This window comes from Rattus norvegicus, chromosome 14 (assembly GCF_021556685.1).
Source record: "Rattus norvegicus strain SHRSP/BbbUtx chromosome 14, alternate assembly SHRSP_T2T, whole genome shotgun sequence".
In the NCBI taxonomy this organism is placed as follows: Eukaryota; Metazoa; Chordata; class Mammalia; order Rodentia; family Muridae; genus Rattus; species Rattus norvegicus.
The window spans coordinates 97,018,924-97,036,891 of NC_141547.1; the positions used below are offsets into that span (position 1 = coordinate 97,018,924).

Genomic DNA, 17,968 nt, shown 5'->3' on the forward strand with positions numbered 1-17,968 from the left:
GCAGTAAGACTTACAGCGGACTAAACCAAGAGAGTGTTACCTACTTAAACTGTTTTTCTGACTTAATAAGAATTTTTCATCTACAGCAAGCCATTTTAAAATATTGTCTATACACAAACAGTCACTCTGAATAATCGGTCTGCACACAGTAAATGTCACCTCTCTAAATCACAGAAGACCTTGTCGGCACAGCACAGGAGGCTCGAAAGCAGTTTAAACTCCAGCCGCCCATTCATTATGGATGTGTTTATAAATCTCAGAGGGCACCCTTCCGCCTCATAGGAAATCCAAAAATGGTACCATTGTTTGTCAGGGAGACATGTCCTGGATGTTGAAATCTTAGCCATCTTTCTTATACCCAGACTTCATTTGGCACTAAAGTGGGTCAGCCAAGGTTGTTGTCAAAGATGTCATTTTTCTTGTTGCTAATGTCAAGAGAACTCTGTTCAAGAAAAAGTGCGAGTCTTTGAAAACTGAGGGGTTTTGTGAATGGGTCTAGGAGCTTTCTTTCTGTTTTCTTTTCTTCCCCCACCGCACATCCCATGCCTTTACCTTGAATAAATTACCTTCTCTGTAAAAGTGCATTCGAGTTCCTCACATGTGGGAAGCAAAAGACAGCTGACACAGCAGTGGCATTGAAAAACTCTAGCTGTTCCCATCTGTCTTGGTTAGTATGAATACTTTAGCATTAAGTGGAGAAAAGGAGAATCCATCAATAGTTAATAAGTGACCTTAGGATGGGATTTCAAATTCACCACAATTACACCCAAGTGTCAGAGAACACACTTGGGATGCTATCAATAGATTGGAGCTCAAGAGCTGGGGATGGCAAATTTAAATACCACCAGAAAAAGAAGTGGACATTATTTTTAATGAGAAAATATAGTTACCATATCTACAAGTCCATACTCAGAGCCCAAATTTTCCACTAGGAACAATCATGGAAAGCAAGCATAATCTAAGAAAACAAATAAGAATTCTATCATGGCTAGATTATAAAAAAAATGTGGCTCTCAAATTCAAAGGCAGGCTGTATTTATAGGTGGAAATGAGATTAGGCGAAACATTAAAAGGAAATATGTTTATGCGGAAATGCACAACATGAATTGTCATCAAGGAAAAGCAAATTAAAACCACAATGAGTTATCACTATGGCAGAATGACTAAAATTAAAAAGACTATCAACACCAAATGCAAATCAGCTACAATTCTCCAGCTACTGAGAGCAGAAGGGCGCAACTGCTGTTGAGAACCATTTTCCCTCTTATGAAATATTGCACACATACCATATGACCCAACTATTTTATCTCAGAGTTCCTACCTTAAAGAAATAAAATACATACTTTTTTAAAAAATGCTCGTTAGTACCTTTACACATACTGGTAAAGTATGGGATGTTACCTGGATATCCATCAAATGATGGGAAAGAGGTTGATAAATGCTGTGACGTATCCGTATAACATAGCACCATTGTACAAAATAAAGGAAATGAATCTCAGTCGCAAGTGCACGGATGAATGCCATAAATATATGAATATTGAATTAAATAAAAGACAAAAGAGTTAAACTATGTGATTACATTCACATGAAGTTCCCAGACAGAGCTAGTTAAAGGAGCTAGATATTAGATTGGAATTCAGAATCGAAGTTCTCCCTTGAAGGAGAGATAAAAATGAATGAACTACATGGAAAGAAACTTTCTAGGAAGGGCGTGATGCTTGGTGTTGCTTCATGTGGGGATGTGTGTGATTACATTTCGGATGCAAGTCCTATGCCATATATAACCTTTACTGTTCATATTACATTCTTACATAATATTACGTATTCACCGTTTTAAAGGCTTACTTCTCAGATTTTGTGGCATGGGACACACATGTATACTGCCTGAATACCTTCAGGACAACAGACTCTCTACACCCACTCTACAGAGTAGCTACACCTGTCTAAGAAATGGACAAATTGGGAAATCCCTCTCACCACCGCTTACATACTACTGACATTTTAGAGTACTTTTGATCTGTCTTCCTTTGACCAAGAAGTGAATATGTCTTTTATCTTTGAATAGAGACTACAAAAGGTTGAAAAACAGCTGGAGATCAACAGTAGTGACAAATGATACTGTTCCGTGCTAGCTGACATTGCTACCTCTTGACTCTTTACTGCAGTTATGAATTCTTGAAGCCTGAATGTTTGCAACGCTTTGATTTTGCTGGATGTTAGTCTGCCTTAGATTCTATTGCCGACAACCAAAAGCCTTTAATAAGTCTTCTATTTAGGTCATTCAAGTCTTTGTGAACATTAAATTGTATTTTTCCAATTGCATGGCAAAAAGCTCCCTGTGTTTTGTTTTCCTATAACTAAGAGAACTTAGGGTACGCTATAGGCCAGTATGAGAGATCACGCTTAGATATACTGCCATGCCACTTCATCAACATAATCTCAGAATCTTTGGGTGTCAAAAGTCCGTTTTCCATAAAGCAATTTCATGGGTAAAGGCACTCATAGTCATTCATCTCTATATTTTATTTCCCATAATGATAAATGCAAAAAAAACCAGTACAAACCTTAAAAATGAGCCACTGAACCATGAAACTTATTTGGAAATCACAGAGTGCCATGCTGTGGCTAACTGTGTGTCTGCTAAAATCATAAAGTACATTTCTGAGGAGAGTGTGACATTGGGAAGACTTGGGGAGTGAAAATTAGTATTCTTCAACTATGGGATCAGTGCAGAAGGCCCACAAAAACTGGACATAAACCTAGCATATGTCCTAGCCATACCATCCTGAGAATTCATTTCACAGGACCACATGTGAGCATAGCACAGAGACCTGCACATTAAGCTTTATTGCAGGCCATTCACAATAAAGTCATAAAAACAACTTAGATATTCAACAACAGGGGAACAGACCAAGATACTTAACATTTTACAATGTAATATGTACAACATGTATGTCCAAAACAATGAATGCTATCTTTAACACATTCCAAATGTGATAAATTATATATTTATATTTGGAGTACTAGAAAACTAGGTATGATATAACTATATATATACATATATGTGTATATATATATATTCACATCTATTGCTGCTACGAAATCATTGTGAGCTGATTTTGTTCACCTCTACCATGCTCATTTCCTATGGAATGATTCCCACCACCCTCATGCCAGCTCACAACTGTTTCTGACTACTGTTGCAGGGGGTGAGGGGGATCTGACAACTTCACACAGTCATGCATATGACAAAACACCAAAGTACATAGAGTACAAATAAATATGTTATTTTTTAAAGGGATATTGTTTCAAATTGGGGTGATTCCCACAGAACCTCTCGGAATATAAGTTTTGTAGGAAGACATCTAGGAAATAAGATTTCACTTTAATTGAGGAAATTTTGTTGACTCTGGGAGATCATTAAAATATTCAAGATATTATTATGTTGGTTTGTATAATTCTTGATTTGATTTTTCTAAAAGACACTGTGAAAGTTAATCACACTCTTCTATGCTTATGACAATATTTGCATAAACAAGTTTAATAAATGAAAAAACATTAACTGTGAAGAAAAGAAGGAAAATGTGTTCCATATGCACAATGGATTTTTTCCAGCCGTAATAAGGATCGAAAATATACCACGGGCAGGTAAATGGATGAAATAAGAGATAATCACATTAAGAAAATTCACCCAGGTTCAAAAAGACAAACATCATCACATTTTTCTCTCATCTGTGCTTTCTAGAGTTTACATAGCTATGTAAAATCACATATGTATCATGAAATGAAACTCTGCCCAACCAGCATGAGGGAATAAACAAGACTATCAGGAGGAGAAGGGAGGGGAAAGCAAAGGACAGCAATTATATTCCTGAATAATATGTAACTCTTTAAAGAACTCAGTGCAACAAAGAAAACAGTGCAGAACAGCAAACTCAAATTATATTCATAAAATTATATAAAATAAAATATATAAATATATAAATTATATATAAATTGCATATATGTAGGAATCGTTCTTGTGTGTTTATATGTATATACACACATAATTTAAAGCAATAAAATAAATCTTTAATTTCTTTTAAAAGAACCCCAAGACTTGAAGCCACTAAGCTTTATTCTCTATGAGACTCTAACGTATAGAGCATATGTCCTATAAAGAAGTCCATTCTATATAGGACTATAAAGACACCTACACCCAATTGTATGCAATTGTTTAAGTAGTTAGGTGGGAAGATAAGTGAAGTTTGGAGATGTTTGCAACTCTTTAACTCTTCACTCTTCTCTTCTGATTTGATGGACTTAGCCTTATAATCATACAACATCAGAGTACAAAGGAAGCTAGAATGTTTTAGGCAAAAGTCACATATTTAGGTTGACTATTGCTCATCTGAAATGCTTAGTAGCAAAGTGTCTGAGACTTACTCTTTTCAGATTTTTGCATGTTAAAGGCATTAGCATGTACATCTGGGTAAGGGATGGGGGTTAGAATCAAAGGATCAATAAAAAAACTCACTCATGTTTCATACACAATTCATACCCACAGCTAAACCTAAGCTTACACGGTATTTATCAGAACTTTATTTATGATATGCAATTTCTCACTTGTGGTACATTGTCAAATCATTGCACACAAGGTTTGAACGTGGAGCTTTTTCAGATTTTAGATTTTGGACTTGAGGTGCCACAACTGAGCTATAAGTCAGCCAAAGCCTAGAGAATGGCACTGGTTTGCCAAAGACCTACTAATAAGTATTTATCAAGTACCCATTATAATCAGTATTTATCAGAGTCACATCATCATATCTGTCAGAACAACACTACCCTGTGATCTAGACACTCATCTTTTTCCTAGGATACCTTCTGTGCTCCTTAAAGTTTTGCTTCCTCCTTTTAAATCTACGAAGATCTAATATATGCTTTAATAATAAAAATACCAGGGAGAGAAGCTTGTCTTTTTAAGCTCCACTATACAACCCATAATAAATACAGGCTGACAAGATGTCAATGATCATTTTGATTCTGTGTGTGTGAGTATGTACATGCATGTGTGCGTGTGCGTGTTTGGGGGCTAGGCCTTGTGGTGTGTGCATTTTGAGAAGAGATAGTGGTAGTGTGAAAGCCATTTTTAGAAAAAGCAGCTCAACTGTCTGAAAGAGAATGATGCCTGACAAGCATTTTTTTTTTTTATTAAATAATCCACTTTAGAAATGCTCCCGGCAGACTGAGGGGACCTGGGTAGGTTAAAATACGACAACCACAAGCAAAGCCCAGCTGTGCTCTGAATCAGAAGCATTAGAGTAAGAAGGGTTTTCCTCCAGGAGCTCCACGATGTCCGCAGACTGTCGGTAGCTATGCACCCTTCTGTCTACAGCTTGTGCAGTTCAGAAACAGGGAGAGCGGAATTGTTCTGAAGACCTTATGAGATCTACAACGTGTGGGCATTGGAGAGATTCAGAAGCACCGGGGCTGGGGTGTGAGTTGACAGCTGAGAGCAAATCACAGGAGCAGTTGGGGAAAAGACACTTGAGTAGCCAACTTGCCTATTTCTTCAATACTTACAGGAGAATATAGGCATGCTGGGGCTTTTTTGTCTTCGCAATTACTACTGAGGTTCTCCACTGCAGTGATCCATGGGGATTCACTGAAAAGGTTAATAGCATCTATCAGATTTACAGGGTGCAACAAGGAAGATGGCACATTCCCCCAGTGTGAGGGATAATGTCACCTATGTGAGCTGAACAGTCCACATTCATTACCATTCATTGGCCAAATGGCCTGAGTTGTAACCAGCCTTGGAATGTAATCTGTCAACAGTTGAGCATAGCATGAAAGGTAGCACGTGAGACTGGAAGGCAGGAGTCCGCAGGGCTCCTGCCATTGCCTGATGAACCTCTGGGAAAGACAAAGTCCACCCATGGTGGCAATTAGGACTTTAAAAACCAAGGTGACAATAAATACATAGACACTGGAGTGCAAATATGTAGAGCTAAGTGTCTTGCCATCCCCACAGGCTTCTGACTGAAGCTCCAAGCTGAGCTGTTTTTTTTCGCTCTCGTTCATTCTTACACCGAGTTTTGGAAAAGCGTTCTGATTTGTGTAAATATGTGACTGTAATTGACTCTCCAATTTCAGACCCTATCAAAGGCAGAAAGGAGGACTCGCTGACATTTCAAAGACAATAAGCTCACTTGATGGAATGCTTTATGATTCTCCACAATGTTTTTAACCCGCAACTGAAGAAGCAGATGGTTAGATTTTTCTAGGAAGCTTAAAACAGAAGCTGAGCCAGTATGAAACCGATTGGCTACCAAACAGGGAAATGCAGTGTTTTCCCCCCAAATCACAACCTTTCAGAGGGAGGACTTAACTTCCCATGAAGACAAGAGTCACGTACCAGGAAGGTTTCTGCATAGGAGGACATGCTTTGTTGAACCAGGTGCGTTTTATTTTTTCTGGCACGAAGATTTATGAAAGAAGTATGTCCATATTTCTCCATATACAGTAATTGGAACTCATTATGCTAATTGTATTTCCATTATCACTAATTAACAATCAGAGTGACCTGGCCCACAGTCTAATTTGTCTCTAATCTGTTTTTGTAAAGGGAGTTTTACCCTGTCATTTCAAGGTGATAATTCTATTCAGTGCAACTTTATGAATTGCCCACGGTAACACTTTTGATACTCAATGCTATCCTTTTGCAAGTGTTTAGGGTAAAGTGGAGAAGCAACTGGGTGTACCTAAAAGGGACTCTCATGCCTGGATGCTTCACCTTGCACACGGAAGGAACATCCTTCCTGCTCTTAAGTAGAGTGGAGCTGTGGCAATGGAGACTTGCTCTCATTCAATCTCCAGAGTTCAATAAAAACAAAACATCTGGTCTATGAAGCAGGTGACATTTGTCACCGAGAAATGCGTGTTTCAAGTACCTTCTGATGATTAGTTAACACCTTACAAATGTTTTCATGCAACAGATCCCTTGCAAAAAAAGAGAAATGACAGATTTGAATTACCAAGACATTTATCTCTAATAAAGATGAGGCTTGGAAGGGATCTGGCGATATAGCCATCATCTCCTTCTCCAGAGTCTATGCTTACTCTCTGTTGGGAAACTCGGTAGCGGTGGGTAGGACTGGTAAGAGGAGCTAGGCCGGGGATGGACGTTGTGAGTCCAGGGCTAATTCCATGGTCAATAGAAAGTTTTGCTCTGTCTGAACTTCTGCTTCCTCATCACTGCAACTGAGGTGAGGCATCTGAGAGCCTCACTAGTGTAATGTTGAGTAATAATAAGCCATGAAGCTTAGGAAACATTGGGGTTTGCATGTGGTCCACTGAAAACCTGTGGTGAGCTTGGGAAAGGCTTCCCTTTCCATAAACATGTATTTCTTTTCTGAAGTGTTATTACATACATTTATCTGTTTGTTTGTTTGTTTATTTATTTATTTAGTGTGTGTGTGTGTGTGTGTGTGTGTGTGTGTGTGTGTGTGTGTGTTATGTGGGGAGGTCAGAAGATAACTTGATTGAGTTGGTTCTCTTCTTTTACTGTTTGGAATGACCGTGGGCCATTCACCAACCTCATTAATATGTATTTGTTTCAATGGATGTAAATATAATTCCTTCTTCATAAAACTGTAAACAAAATTAACATACATGAAAGGCTTCCTAAATTCTCGACATGTGACAAGCATAAGCCAAAGACTAGCTTTGATTCTAGAGAAGGGATCACGTTGAGATACTCTGTAAACATGTAAACATTCTACATGGGTATGTTGACCACTAATACTTTGCCTTATTATGAGTTCTAAAAGTGAGCATGACACTCTTTCGTGAGTATAAAGAAAAGGCTTCTATTGGGAAGAGTGGAAGACGATATTGGAAAGAAGCAGTAAAAAGAGAGACGGAAGAGAGAGCGAGTAGAAGGGGGAATTGAAGAGGAGATGGAGAAAGGAAGAGATCTAAGAAAATTCTCAGACATGTGACTGAGGATAAAACTCAGTGACAGAGCACTTGCCTGGTATGTGCAAGGCTTTGGGTTAAATGGCCAGCACTGATTTATAAGACAAGACATTATTATTATCATCATCACTATATATTCTCACTGTATTATATTCTCCTAGCTGGCAAGGAATTTGCTATGTAGACCAGACTGCTGTTTAGCTCTGAGAGATAATCTGCTTGCTTCTGCCTCTCTTCCTAGTGTTAGAGATGTAGGTGAGCCATCATGCCCAATGAGAAATTAGCTTCAGAATATATATTTAAAGTCCACATGAGTTTTTCGTATAATACACACAGAGGTATCATACACGTTCATACACACACAAACACAATAAAACACTAAAAAAGAAGAAAAATAATATATGTTGCTAATTATCTAGGGACATCCTACAATATCCAATGACAACATTTGATCCAGCCTCTCGGGTGTGACTTCCAGTTGGGGCAAGCAATTGAGCCTTGATGGCCTGGGGTGTTGTGGATTTACCACTTAGCTTTTAGCCTGATCAGCATGCTTTTCCCTTGGTGTGTCTTTCAGAATGCCTCTAAAGCCAGAAACTTCTAAGCTTCTGACTGACAAAAAAAAAAACCAAATGAACTCATGTGTGATATACTCTCCCACTGTTCCACTATCGCCGGCTCCAACTACCTCGAACCTCCAGTTCTCGGTGTGTCTCCTTCCAGATTCTCAGAGAGCTCTCCTCCATTTGGCCCTTCCTACTAGACAGGCCTACTTTTCTAGAGGCTTCTAAAGTCACATGAGAACATAGCTGTATAACATTCTGTCTTTCACTCTCATATGAACAATTGTTTGCTTTTCCTTGCCTGGAGCATAAATCACACAGTATCACCTAATCAACAACATAATCTTAATCAATGCTTCTCCGTCTGGCCTTCCATAACAATTCTAACTCCCTGTTGATGCTTTCCATCTCCCCTTCTGTTAGACCAGATGGTGTGTGTTCTGGTCTCTTTATTATCTTTCTCTGACCAAGGTACTCCATCCAAAGATCCTTGTAGAAAGTCTACCATGTGGAAGCAGCCGCAGTCCCAACCTGCCCACTGCACACATTGGTAGTTCTGGCTGCCTAGCTTGACCTTCCTTTTAAAGTCCTTTTCTGGCTAGTCCATAATAAAACATAATGCGGTCACTTGGATCTTTAACTACACAATATGCATTTTCTTTTCCAGTCAAAAATAGAGTTTATCTGCCCTGCAAGCATAGAGATCTGAAGTTGAATTCCAATACAGAAGTAAAAAAGCTGGATGTGACCATGCACCAGTTTAAGCCCAGTTCGGTAGGGAAAAGGCAAAAAGGAGGATTAAAAGTGCATGGCATGGGTGTTGTTGTTGTTTGTTTGTTTGTTTGTTTGTTTTTTGCTTACCAGCATGTAACTGTTGTTTTTCATCTCTCGCTGACTTCAGTGAGGGTTTGGGGAGTCCATCTTGGGGTATATTGCCTCCTAATTATCCTTTTCAGCTTCACTATCAACTGAGGGACAGTGGGTGTCTCTTAATCCCCCTAACTGGGCCCCAAAAGCTGATCTAACAGTGCCCAGGAGGGTGTTGCATGACGCAGAGTCCAGCTGTCCCAATGACTTTAGGGTGACAACTAGGCTTCCTATGAAGCTGCACCCCATTGCCACTGCTGTGTCTGCCATCATTGTTCCTGCTATGGATAAGGTGGCAATTTCTGCCCCAATGAAACTCATGGCACCCAGCACTGGGAACAAAGCCACCACAGACACAACTCCTCCACTCACAGTACTGGCCACTTGTCTGATTGTCATTTGGTTATCTGACTCTATGCCATGATGCTAAACCACAGGGAGCATTTATGATTGCCATCCACCAACAATCAAAACGCCTCTTTTTCTGTTGTGCTACAAAGGGCATGTCAACGTTTGCACTGTTTTTTTTTCTTTTTTTCGGAGCTGGGGACCGAACCCAGGGCCTTGCGCTTGCTAGGCAAGCGCTCTACCACTGAGCTAAATTCCCAACCCCAACGTTTGCACTGTTAACTGGATGAGCTGGAACATGCCATTGTCTTACATACAACATCTTAATATAATTATATAGATCTTAGGTAACTGTCTTCCATTCATTTTCCTATATGAGCTTCAATACACATAAAGAAGAACTGACATTTCTCAAGACCAATGACACAGAAGATTGAAAAGACAATTAAACCGGTGCATCATCTTTAATAGCATCCGTTGATGTCCTCCCCGACCTCCTCTCTTTCTCCCTGTGCATGTGTGGTTTTTTTTGTGATACTTGCATGCACCAGATTTCTTCGAGATAGAAATATGGTTTCCACAGAACTAATTTCAACACTCACATCCTTAAACAATCAGGTTCTCTGGACCTTACTCTAATCTTCTCCAAAACTTAACTTCATGCAAAGCTATGAGTTAGAAAGAGCAGATATATAGAGTTCAGAGAAAGCACTGATGCTTAAATTTCAGAGAATATGTATCATTGAGTATGTGGACAGGCATGTCCACCAAGTTTCAGACATGTCTAAAAAAACAGCATTGAGAAAGTTTTACAAGAAAAAATTATAATTTGTTGCTGGGAAGATATATCTGTAACTGTCCTCTTAATGACTAATGCCTGTGAAATATAAATAATCTGATTATAACATTATCTCATAGAGATGTTATATCTGCACAAGACAAATTCCGTTGGAGGCACTTTCTTTGGTTTAAATTTTGTGTTTTTATTTGTTTTTTCAGGGGAGAAGCAGAAGTCTGGCCTTCAGCACAGTGTGTTCTTGGTTTTCCAGAGGGAACACAGTTCAATAAATGCAAACATTTTTTTCAATCCCTCTTATCACAGAAACATATCAGCGTCTACTTTACCAGTAGTATCTCTCCCATTTCCAGTATCACGTCATGCAAAAGACTTTCTAACACATGTGTAATCCATTCTTGAATAGGAAAGCATGTTCTGAACCACGAACAAATGGCTCATCCATCAGGTGACAGTTGAAACCTTTTATTCTGCACTTACCTGCATAGCCATACCTTGTTTCCTTAAGGGAAAAATAACAATCATTGTTTGTTATTTTTAATATCTTAAATACAGAAATATACAGCAATCCTACAGAAAGAAACTTAAATCCTGCTCACTGTATCAATAAGTAAAATATGGTTGGCTTTTTCCCAGAGCTTCATCAATGTCTTTAAATTATCCTTCCTTGACTGCCACTTGGGTTTGGAAAGATTTAGCTCCTCTTGTTCTATTCAAGAGAAGGAATATTTTGTTCTGAAATCTCTGATTGCATTACAGTTCTTATTTACTTCTTGCCAATAGTTTGCATGTAGGGTCAGCTCAAAGGTCTCTGAGTCATTTCTCTATAAAATCATTTCCTTGCTTACTTCCCATAAGCATGGACATAGAAAGTAGGTCAGACTGCATCTCCTAAATTGTTTAAAGAAACATCTTCCAGATTGAGCAATGGACTGCAGGATTTAACAAAACATCTGCAGTGTTTCAGTTCTTCTCCAGCTAAACGGGAGGAAATTCCCAGGTTTCCCCCCTCTCCTACTTTTCACAATGCCTGCATATGGCTTTTTCTTCTGTGGAAATGCTATTGCCTTACGTTGAATTGCAGTGGAAACTCCTTTAAAGTCATTTACTATCTACATTTCAGTAAGTGATGTCAGACCAGCTATTCTAAAATGATGTTTTTATACTTCTCTCAGTACCAGTCTGACTAGAAAACAACACCTAGAAAAGGCTTGAAAGGCTGTTTTAGGTATGTCCTCCATTTTGTTTTCATATGTATAGATATTTCACTCTTACATCAAATAGAAAGGAAACCTAATGCAAGTCCAGTTACAGTTTCTGTTTCAATAGATCCTGAGCATGTTCCCATGTTCTACTTAATATATTCCCTGGAACCCTGAGTTTTGTTTTGTTTTTTCTTTTTTTCTTTGTTTTTTTTCCGGAGCTGGGGACCGAACCCAGGGCCTTGCACTCGCTAGGCAAGCGCTCTACCACTGAACTAAATCCCCAACCCCGGAACCCTGAGTTTTAATAGGATTTTTGCTTCTCTCCATTCTGTAAATTGCCTGTGAAATATAACCCTCAGTGTAGGAAAGCAGGATGGATTTCAGGGACCTCACTGGAGGAACAGTGTGTGAAGTGCTTTTTTGACCAAGGTGGTTGACTTGCAATCTAGTCTAAATCCCCAGTCAGTGGTAACTTAGGTGTGTAGAATAAATGTAAATGTCCATTTCATTCTCTCATTTATGTGTTGTCTATTTAATGTTGATGAAATAAATCTCTATTTAGTAATCCTTTTTTAAGCTGTGACAATTAAGATAGCTAGTGGTCTAACAAAACACACAGTTTACGTGGAGAGATCACACCTAAATGAAAGATACAAAATTTGAAAGCAGATATGATGTCAGTCTTGATAATCAGCTGGCACCATTTCTAGGAGTGCTAGGCACATGAGTGGGTATCTGCTTAATAAACCAATGACCAACAGGGAATCAGAATGGGAAAGGATTGTTCTATTTTGACACTGCTATGTCTATAATACCTAGAACAATGCTACCTTCATCAATTAAGTATTGAATGGTAGTAGACCTGGAATACTTGTGTTTATGCCATCATTGGTCTAGGAAAGAAAATCACTTCGTCCTCACACCAGTCCTAAAGTGTTGAAGCCGTTGCTATCTCCAGGACAATTTGAGGAAGTCTCCCAGCTTGTATAAAACCTGGGTTAGTATTTAAAAAATAAACAACTGAGATTTGAAAGCACATAGTACATGCCAAGCACACATTTTCTTTGATTGCTCCTCTAATCCAAGGTTAGGTGCTCAGACAATTGAAATCTAAATGTAGCCAGCTTTAAGAGTCTTGAATAACAAGCTAAGTGACTGGTGGGTGTGTTGTTTTCTCTTTTCTCTTCCTTTAAGGATCTTGGTATGTGATGTCTTGAATAAGAATGGCCGCCATAGGCTCATCTACTTCAATGGTCCCAGTTGGTGGACTATTTAGGAAAGATTCATAAGTGAAACCTTGTTGGAGGGGTTGGCTTTAAGGTTTCAAATCTTTCTCCACCCCTGCCTGCAGTCTGTAGATCAGATGTAAGTTCTCAACTACTGGTCCAGCACCATGCATGCATGCATGACATTATGCTCCCTGTCATGGTGGACTAACCCTCTGAAACTGAAAGCAAGACCCCAATTAAATGCTTTCATTGGTCAGTTGCCTTGGCCGTGGTATTTATTCCTAGCAATAGAATCGTATCACAAACATTGTCTTTGTGCTCCCTAACCCCACTAATCTCTAACGTGTTGTTCCATGAAATATTTACTTCTTAAGCTATAGCTCATGAAGATGATTCCATCTATTGCTTATTACAGGTGCCATAGAAGGAAAAATAGAAACAAGGAAGTGTGTAATAACCCAGACAAATAGGTTGATAGTAGGAACTTTAATGAACAAAGATGGGGATTGTAAGAGTGGACACAATGCATTCACTGGCTGACAGCTGAGGGACAGCCACCACAGACTTCAACAGGACTGAGCAAAGGAGTACTGGTAGCATTGATTGACTTTTTTTTAGTTCCCCACATGACTGAGTTTGGTGAAATATAGGACAAGTATACTTTTGAGTGTGATGGCTCAAAAACAAGGTTCAGAACACTCTAACCATGAGCCACATTTAAAAAAAAAATTGAATAGCAATATCTTCCAAACTGAAACATTTCATCCTGAATGGATGTTCCATAAGATTCAGGAAGGAAGCAAAACCTACAAGACTCAGGAAGTACACAGTTCACTACTACTCAGGAAGTTGCAGAAACATAAGATTCTTAAAGTCCCTCTCCATTGTTATACAAGCAGCAAGGACACCTGGGAGAGGATGCTCACCACTTTCACCTCTTTCAGGGAGCCCCAGGGATGCATTCAGACTAGAGGGCATTTCCATGATACAGTTTCACTTGAGTTCTTCAGGGTCTTGTAAATAACTCCTCACCTATACTTGTGTAAGTAACCCCAGTAAATCTATTGGTTTGCCAAGTTGGACTTCTGTGAAATTACTACTGTATTCATTTACATTTTCAGGTTATCATAAAAATAATGACCAGAAAGCAATGTATAGAAGAAAAATTTGTTTCTTTTTTTCATCCTCTACTTAATAGCCCATCAGGACAGGGAGTCAAAGCCAGGAACCAAAGCCAGACTTCTGAAGACAAGACTTGAAGCAGATATCATGGAGGAACACTGGTAACTGGCTTGCTCCTCTTGGCTTATTCAACTTTCTTTTTTATTTAGCTCAGGACCACCTAAAGGTGGTACAAGCGCAGTATGCTGGTCTATCTCACATTAAAAATAAACCAAGAAAATGCCCCATAGACTTCCTTAACTGAGGTTCTCTCTTACCAAGTGACACTGGTTTGTCACCAGTAGAATCAATTTTCTCTGGAGGTTGTGCTTCATCTGTGGAGAGGACATATTTACCCATGTTTCTTAGGAAGTATCATACAACATTGATACTGTGTAAGGACCAACAGATCTAAAGATAAACTGGGGAAACATGGTTGTATGACTTATTCTACATGAACTGAGACATGCAACTGGGGATTATCTGTGTTTGGGGTGGGGGCTTGTATTTTCAGCCCCAATATGGCTACCTATCCCTGTGTATTATGGATTAGTATACCTTCTAACTGTCTCATGTGGGTGACAGAATGAGGATCACCAATGGAGAGCTGTCTGAAAACAGAATATCCTTAGGGAGAACCCCAGTTGCCATCTTCCTTCGTACTGTACGGAGTAGAATGCTTCCTTAATGAATGGGACTTGGTGTGTGACTACAAGGATACCCTAAACCAGACTAGAGAATGCTCTAAAGACACTAAGAGTGGTACACATGAGATGAGGTTGCCATCCAGTTGTCAGGGCAGTTGTATTGGCTGTTGCTATGTTCTGTGTGATAAAATGTGCAGCTGGGATACTCAGAGTCAAATTGCTTGGTTGAGGTATAAATTACCAGGGAAGGGATATGCAGTTAGTCTTCTATGGAACCTCTGAATTGGCAGGTAAATATGACAAAAGAGAATGATCTGTAACTGCCAGGTTACCATTGCTTACGGGGGAGAGGATGGGGGGAAAAGAATTAAGTTAGATCTGTGCTAGAGAATCCTGGAATCCCCACCCCTGGAAAGCATGGAAAGAATTAGATATTAAAGAAGACAGTGGACATGGTAGCTATGGTAAAAAGATGCCCATCAGATTCAAGCTTTGATAAAGAAGGGGAAGTATATAACTGGACAGGCAGATGGGATCTTCTTCACAAAAGAGTATAAATATCAAGAAATACTTAGCACTTGAAATGCCTGAATTCAGAAAGACTACTGACAAGCCATGAAAGGGCCTAGAAATATGTTGGGCCCCAAGGTATCGAGACATGGGGGCAGATATTATCTGTCTTGAGGTCTGTCATAGCAGAGAAACGAAGTAATAGCACTACAACTCTTAAGACAAAGCCTGCAAGCCTGAGGCGATATGAGGGAAATCATTCCTTGATGAACTGGGTGGCCATTAGTGGTACTTGGTCATTACTGTCTGAGGTCCCCATGAATATGAGGGACTAGAAGAGGATAAAAGAAGAAGAGGAATTAGTGGTAAACTTAGTAGAGGAGAGGCCATGTTGGTATTCAATTCTCCCGGCCACACAGGACTATTCTTATAGAAGAGCTAGAAAAAATTTGATTCAGAGCCTTTGAAATAGATAAATAGGTAAAGTCACTGTGACTATTTCTAATGTCTTGACTTCAATGCTCATGAAGTGGAAGGAGGGAATTGACTCCTGAAAGTTGCCATCTGACTTCCACATGTTAACACACACACGCACGCATGCACAAACACTTACATCAAAAAATTAAAGAGGTTGGTTCATCAGTGATCTCAGGAACATTATGAAGCTTTAGTGGCTTTGCTGAGATTCATACTGAGTCGTGAGGGTTTGGCCAAACTAAGTGATTTAGGCTAGAGTGTAAAACAAATTTGTAAAGTTAAGAAAGATAGATAAAGCATAAAATAGAGTTTTTCGGGGTCACTTGGATGCAAATTGTGTCAAGACAAATGTTCTTTGCTGAAGAATTAAAAAGAAGCCAAATGCTATACTAGTCAGCTGTTTGAAAGCTGCGAACTCTGAGCAGTAGTCCATAACAGACATAATTAGTGCAACAGCGCAGAAGGAGAGGATTAAGCTTGACCTAAGGGTGGGCAATATTGCACCCAGAATATATAATGCAAAGTACACTGGAGACAGAGGTTGTTTGTCCAGCCTGCGATCCTCTCAGCAGCCAGGTGTAGGCAATGGGAGAGAAGGAAGACAGTGCTGGGCCCAAGGCTGGCAGGATCAGGAAGCTGCTGTAATAGAAGACATAGCAGGATAAAGTGCAGCACACTGTCCTTAGCATGTTGTGGTGCAAGTCCATTGGCTGAGAACTCCATTGGCTGAGAACCTCAGGGATTGGAAGATGCAAATAGTCTGAACAGCAGTGACCCAAGGTAAGAGCCAGAGGATTTATGGAAAATGTTTATGGATCATTGAAAGCTAAATAATAATATCCTCTACCTGTGCATTGTGCTCAATAGTAACTAAATATTTATAAGAAGAAGTGATGAGGTATTTTTGTTGTGTATTGGACCTTGCTAAAACTTCATTGTCAATATTTTCTTAGTTGTCCAAGGCCAAGAGGCACTTACTTTAAATAAAGTGAGGTTGCTCTGGCCTAACACTCTATTAAAAAGAAGTTTACCTATATAATACTAACCCTTGAGCTCATTATAAAATTTGAAAAAGCACTAGAAAGAAAAATAAGACATCGGTTAAAAAGTTTGAATGAAGACTCGTCTGTGAGTAACAAAGGACACTCCTAGAAGCAATTTGGTGGCTGAATTAAAAAGAAACAGTGCTAGGACTGGACTGGGTGTATAGGAATTGTTGTCCAGGGAAACAATAAAGACACCCAAACTACAAAAGCAATTGTCACTGCTGCTGGTTACATGTCAAAACTAGGTGCTGAATCCCTATTGATGGAGATACCAAATGCTGTGGTTTCAGAGCATGTAGAAATCAGGCTGCGACTGAACTGGAAGTTTTCTTCTGCTGGCTCAATTTCATAGTGCTGGAAGGCACCATGTGAGCTACTTAGGGAGCGCTGTCAGTTACGGTCCTGCTTAGTTTTAGACCACACAAACTACAGTACCAATATGCCAGGTAAGATGTGCAATATTGGGGTGACAACCTACTGCTTTCCTTATGGATTTAAGGTCTCTTCTGCAAGATGGGTCTTCCATCTGGTAGCATAAACTAGGACAAAATTCCTTGAATGACGATATTATATATATGTGTGTGTATATATATATATATATATACACATATATGGAGCTGTAATGGAGACCTATAACTTGTCAGACCTATAACTTCTGAGATTAAGTTGCTGTTGTTGCTGTGACACAGTAGGTCAGTTCTCAGTCATGGAAAAAATTATGTTATCCTCTCCAAGGATCAGGGACTCTTGTGAGAGAGGTGATCAAAAGATTGTAAGAGCTGGAGGAAGACATATAATATTGTGTAATGATTTCCTCTGAGTTGAAACAAAACCTACAAGGCTAAGGAATTGTTCAAAAGTCTAAAGTTTTTTTTTTTTTTGGAAATTTCATGATCCAAGGGGTCCCTTCCTAGAGTTCGATACACAGTAAGGCCTGCTTGGAAGAAGAAAATCTCTGAGCTATGCACCAGTCTTCAAGTCATACAGGAACTTGTTGCTCAAGGAGAGTGGGGCTTTTAGGTTATGCAATTAATTTTGAGTCATATGTGTTCCTGTATTAGTCACCATCACCATACTTCAGTAAGAAAGCCGGATATGTTAATCAGTTCGCCAAGCTGATGTCTTTCCAATTAAACACACTTGCACATGTGGTTACAACA

General features: G+C 39.3%; 1 protein-coding gene across 5 annotated transcripts in view; it reads right to left on the reverse strand.

Annotated features, from left to right (window-relative positions):
* Positions 1–17,968, reverse strand: part of LOC148001463 (uncharacterized) — a 193,883-nt gene that overhangs the window by 28,325 nt on the left and 147,590 nt on the right. For 2 of the 5 annotated variants that reach the window (XR_015637163.1, XM_087584594.1), the window contains exon 5: positions 5,166–5,644. The exons of 2 other annotated variants lie outside the window; for them this stretch is intronic. The gene's annotated coding sequence lies outside the window, so the exon portion shown is untranslated. Of the gene's footprint in view, positions 1–5,165; positions 5,645–17,968 lie in introns of those variants that run through there. One more of the 5 variants, XM_087584592.1, reaches the window with a different exon arrangement.